We start from the raw sequence: 6000 nt of genomic DNA on the forward strand, positions 1-6000 counted from the left end.
TTGATCTTGGGGGTTGTTTGAGCCCCATGTTGGGTATAGAGATTACTTTTTTAAAAAAATGAAAAATCTTTAAAAAAATAAAAGCAGTGAGGGGGCGCCTGGGTGGCTCAGATGGTTGGGCATCTGCCTTCGGCTCAGGTCATGATCCCAGGGTCCTGGGATCGAGTCCCGCATCGGGCTCCCTGCTCCTTGGGAGCCTGCTTCTCCCTCTGCCTCTCTCTCTCTCTCTCTGTCTCTCATGAATAAATAAAAAAAATAATTTAAAAAAGCAGTGAGAAGTATTAATCTTATTAAATCTCAACCCTTGAGTACAGGTCTTTTTAATATTCTGTGCGACAAAACAGGAAATATGCCTAGAGCACTTCTGTGTAGAAAAGTATTGAGTAAGGGACAGGCGGGGCTAGGCAGGGAGGGATAGGTAGGGGACTATGTGACGAAGCTCACCAAAAATCCCAGAAATGCTGAGGCGGACCGAAACCAGAGATAAGGGAACAAACAGACCACCTTGCCCTGCACATCAGAGGTGGGGTCTTTTTATGGCAGTCACATTGTAACCACAAAGAATGACCAGACCCCAAAGAAGTAAGCCATTAAAGATGTTATCACCAGTCCTTACTCAAATCAAGACGTCACAAGAATGTTAAGGCCACAAGCTCCCTGGTCAGTTTTAAATAAAAGACTGTTGGTGGAGATCCACACTGGCAACAGTTGGAACCCCTCTCACTCCTGAGAGCTTTTTCTGTATCTCTGCTTCATAAAATTCTACCGCTTTGCTCACTCTACATTGTCCGCCAGATTCGTTCTTTGACTCTGTGAGACAAGAACCTCGCTCTCCTGCTTCCGTATGATGGTAGAGGTGATGTGGGGAACAAAGGCAAAAGAAAAAATTAGGGGCGCCTGGGTGGCTCAGTCGGTCAAGCGGTTAAGCGTCTGCCTTTGGCTCAGGTCATGATCTCAGGATCCTGCTCAGCGGGGAGTCTGCTTGTCCCTCTCCCTCTGCCATTCCCCCCACTTGTGCTCTCTGGCTCTCCCTATCTCTCTTGTCAAATAAATAAATAAAATCTTTAAGAAAAAGAAAAAACTAAATTTCCTTACTACTTACAGCCCATTGAAAGTCCTTGAAACAGGCAGAGTGACCTTCCTCTAGGAGCTCAGCTGCCTCGATGTTAATACTTTGCTAAGGGCAAAAGGCAACCTTAGCCCGACTCCCCGGGATCCTGTGCGTCTACTTTAAACATATAGAAATTCCTTTGGAAACTTCCTTTATCTCTACCTCCACCCCCAAATACGCATTGGCAATCATCCCCCAAGCATATGACCCACCAAAATACATCTGAAGGGTGTCCTGGCTGAGATGACTGAGTTGTTACTAAAAAGTAATAAACGACCTTTTCCTAACAATAGCTGACCCCCTCAAGGTCCTGAAAACCTTGTTTCCAAAATGCCTTGGAAGCTTGTGCTGTCCCTCAGCCCCTCCCAACTTGAAAGAATATAATGGACCACTCCTCCTGACCCCAGAGCAGCTCTTTCTGCCAATGGGTCCTGTCCCCGTGCTTTAATACAGCCACCTTTTTTTAAATGAAGATTTTATTTATTTATTTGACAGAGAGACAGACAGAGAGCACGAGCAGGGGGAGCGGCAGGCAGAGGGAGAGGGAGAAGCAGGCTCCCCGCTGAGCAGGAAGCCCGACGCAAGGCTCGATCCCAGGACCCCAGGATCATGACCTGAGCCGAAGGCAGCTGCTTAACCATCTGAGCCACCCAGGCGCCCCGTAAAGCCACCTTTTTGCACCAAAGATTTCTCAAGAATTCTTTCTTGGCCTTCGGCCCCGAACCCTAACCAATTTCCTACATCAGAGGCGCCTGGCCGGCTCCATCAGTGGAGCGTGTGACTCTCGATCTCGGGGTTGTTGGTTTGGGCCCCATGTTGGGCGTAGAGATGATTTAAAAATAAAATCTTAAAAAAAAAGTATAATGGCAGTCTCAAAAAAAATAATAACTTGCTCAGTGGAGTTACACACTGAACCAGCTGCTTTCTCATGGAATTCCACTTTCACCTGAAAGAACAACAGACAAGCTGTGGTCGTTTAGACTTGAGTATTTGTCGGATGCTTTGTTCATAAATGACTGGCGTGAGCCTGGAACTTTAAGAGAACAATGCTTGCTCTCAACTGCTGTTAACTGTTACAAATGCTCCTGAGATATCAAGGAAGATCAGAATGAAAAGATGCCCATTAGATTTAGGAACATGGAGGTCCTGCTATCCTTCTTGAAAAATTTCATTGGATGGGGGGTTGGAATACAGGTTCAAGTAGGTCGAGAAGTGAGTGGGAAAGAAAAGGGAGGCCGTGAGAATAGACCCCTCTTGAGAAAAGTTTAACAAACGAAGGGAAAAAGAGAATAGGGGCGCCTGGGTGGCTCAGTCGGTTAAGCATCTGCCTTTGGCTCGGGTCATGATCCCAGGGTCCTGGAGCGGTCTTCTCCCTCTGTCCCTCCCCCTGCTCATGCTTGTGCTCTCTCTCTCTCTCTCTCTCAAATAAATAAATAAAATCTTTTAAAAAATTAACATGTGGGGGGGTGGGAGGTTGGGTTGGCCTGGTGATGGGTATTGAGGAGGGCACGTTCTGCATGGAGCACTGGGTGTTATGCACAAACAATGAATCATGGAACACTACATCAAAAACTAATGATGTAATGTATGGTGATTAACATAACAATAAAATTTTTAAAAAAAATTAACGTGAAAAGCGTGAGTGTGTATAAACGATGATGGAACGGAGAAAATCCAGAGGGATGGACTGAAGATACAGAAGAGAGAGGGAAATCGTGGGCAAGATTCAGGAGAAGAGGTTGGGATCTGGGACCCAGCTGGTGATGGGGGTTGTGTGTTTGTGTGTTGGTTGAGCAGGGGTACTAGAAGTCTTGAAGAAGGTGGAGAAAGTGTGACGTTGTCATTGCAGAGAGTGGGAGAGCAAACGGAGTAGAGAAACAAAGTCGGCTTGCGGGGCATGGTTGATCTCATCCATTCCCATGGCCTTTACCATTTCTATGTTGCTGGTTCCCAGACCTGTGCCTCCAGCCCACGCGTGCCTTGACCTCCAGGCCCACCTACCTCACCAACCAGTGGATAGCTCCACTTGGGTATCATACAGGCGTTTCACTCAGCACATCCAAAATCGAAGTCATGATTCCTCTCTCCCAAACCAGGTCTTCTGTTAGTGTTCCTGATCCCAGTGAGTGATGCTGTCATCCAGCTTGTTATGTGAGGCACAATCCTAGAAATCATCCTTGTTTTGTCCATTTTCCTCACCCTCCACATTGAGTCACCAAATCCTATTGATTGCATTTTCCTAACGTATCTTAAATCTGTTCACCTCTTCCTGTCCCCTACTACCGCACTAGTTCAGGGCGGTATGACCCTGGACTGTTGCCATATCCTCCTACCTGCCTCCCCTACTCTTTATTCTATTTTCCATAAACAGAGTGATTTTTTTTTTTAAGATTTATTTATTTGAGAGAGAGCGAGCACACACAGAGGGAGAGGGAGAAGCAGGCTCCCCGCTGAGCAGGGAGCCCGATGTGGGACTCAATCCCAGGACCCCAAGACCATGACCTGAGCTGAAGGCAGACGCTTAACCGACTGAGCCACTCAGGCACCCCCAGAGTGATCTTTTTCAAAAACAAATTTCATGTCACACCGCTGTTTAAAACCCTTCGATAGCTTTCCATTTTCCTCCAGGATGAAAAACAAAACTTGTAACTCTCCTTCTTTACTTTCACACGCCCCCTCCACCTTCTGTCACACAGCTCCTATTCCCAAACCCTCAACCCGCCCTAATTTTTTTTTTTCCCATGGTACTTACCACTTTCCAACAATCTGTATACTTTATTATCGCTATTGTTTATTCTCTGTCTCCTGCCTCTCGAATGAGACCTCCATGAGACCATGCATCTTTGTTTTGTACACAGCTATATTCCTGTTATGGTCTGAAGTGTGCCCTGCCTAAGATTCATATGTTGAAATCCTAATCCCCCAGTACCCGAGAATACGATGGTATTGGAGATAGGGCCTTTAAAGAAGCAATTATGGGGATGCCTGGGTGGCTCAGTCAGTGAAGTGCCTGCCTTCAGCTCAGGTCATGATCTCGGGGACCCTGGATCGAGCCCCACATCAGGCTCCCTACTCAGTGGGGAGTCTGCTTCTCCCTCCGCCTGCTGATCCCCCTGCTTGTGCTCTCTCTCTGACAAATAAATAAAATCTTTAAAAAAAATAATAGAGGCAATTACTGTAAAATGAGGTCACGTGTGTGGGCCCTAATCCAGTATGACTTGTACCCTTACAAGAAGAGGAAATTGGGACCCAGACACATGCAGAGGAAGATCATGTGAGGACACAGGGAGAAGACAGCTTTCTACAAGCCAAGGAGAGAGGCCTCAGGAGAAACCAACCCTGCTGACACTCCGACTTCCAACTTTGAGCCTCCCGAAATCTGAGAAATTAAATTTCTGTTGTTTAAGCCCTCCAGCGTGGGGTACTTCGTTATGGCAGCCCTAGCAACTAAAACAATCCCTAACAGAAGAGCTCCTGGCACATAGAAAGCACTCAGCAAATATCTGCTCAAAGAATAGGTGAGCGTGAGGCCCTACATGATCCAATCTCCCCTGCTTTCTCTACTCTACCTCATTTCCGGCCACTTCCCCCTCGGATCTCTCAACTCTTTTCAAATAGGGCTTTTTTTTTTTAAGATTGTATTTATTTATTTGACAGAGAGAGCGAGCACAAGCAGGGGGAGTGGGAGAGGGAGAAGCAGGGAGCCCGATGCGGGGCTCGATCTCAGGACCCCGGGATCATGACCTGAGCCGAAGGCAGACGCTTCACTGACTAAGCCACCCAGGCGTCCCCAAATAGGACTCTTCTGAACTCCTCAAACGTGTCATATCCTTTCCCCCACTCAGAAACTTCGCATCTCCTTCCCCCTACCTGCAGTGCTCTCCTCCCCGAGCCACCCCCTGCCCCACATCAGCACCATGATTTCACACTACTCATCCTCCGAGTATCAAATTCAATTTTAAAAATATTCTTCAGGGTGCCTGAGTGGCTCAGTCAGGGAAGTAGTTAACTTCGGGTCAGGTCATGATCTCAGGGTCCTGGGATCGAGTCCCCCCTCAAGCCCCACGTTGAGCCCCGAGGTGAGCCCCACCTCAGGCTTCACACTCAGAGGGGAGTCTGTTTCTCCCTCTCCTTCTGCCCCGCACCCCGCTCCTGCTTTCTCTCTCTCTCTAATAAATAAATAACATCTTTAAAAAAATTATTCAAATAGGGCACCTGGGTGGCTCAGTCGGTTAAGCATCCGACTCTCGGTTTCAGCTCAGGTCATGGTCCCAGGGTCCTGGGATCGAGTCCCGCATCGGGCTCCCTGCCCAGTGGGGAACCTACTTCTCCCTCTCCCTCTGCCCCACCCCCTGCTTGTGCTGTCTTGCTCTTTCAAATAAATAAAACCTTTTTAAAAAAATTCTTCAACTAGTTTAATTGAAGTATATGGCTATGCAACAAACTGGACTTAAAGTGTACCGTTTGATAAGTTTTGACATATGTACACACTCATGAAACCATCACCACAGTCAAGGTAGTGAACGTATATATCGCCCCCCCAAATTTCCTCACGACCCTCTTTAGTCACTGCCTCCCCCTTACCCCACTCTCCAGTCAACCACTGATCTGCCTTTTGTCACATAGATTAGTTCGCATTTTAGAAAAATGACTTTATTGGGCGCCTGGGTGGCTCAGTTGGTTGAGCGACTGCCTTCGGCTCAGGTCATGATCCTGGAGTCCAGGGATCGAGTCCCGCATCGGGCTCCCTGCTCGGCAGGGAGTCTGCTTCGTCCTCTGACCCTATCCCCTCTCAGGTGTTCTCTCTCTCTCTCTCTCATTCTCGCTCTCTCAAATAAATAAACAAATCTTTAAAAAAAAAAAAAGAAAAAAGAAAAATGACTTTATTG

Source organism: Mirounga leonina, unplaced genomic scaffold (genome assembly GCF_011800145.1).
Source record: "Mirounga leonina isolate KUSES-001 unplaced genomic scaffold, KU_Mleo_1.0 Mir_101664, whole genome shotgun sequence".
In the NCBI taxonomy this organism is placed as follows: Eukaryota; Metazoa; Chordata; class Mammalia; order Carnivora; family Phocidae; genus Mirounga; species Mirounga leonina.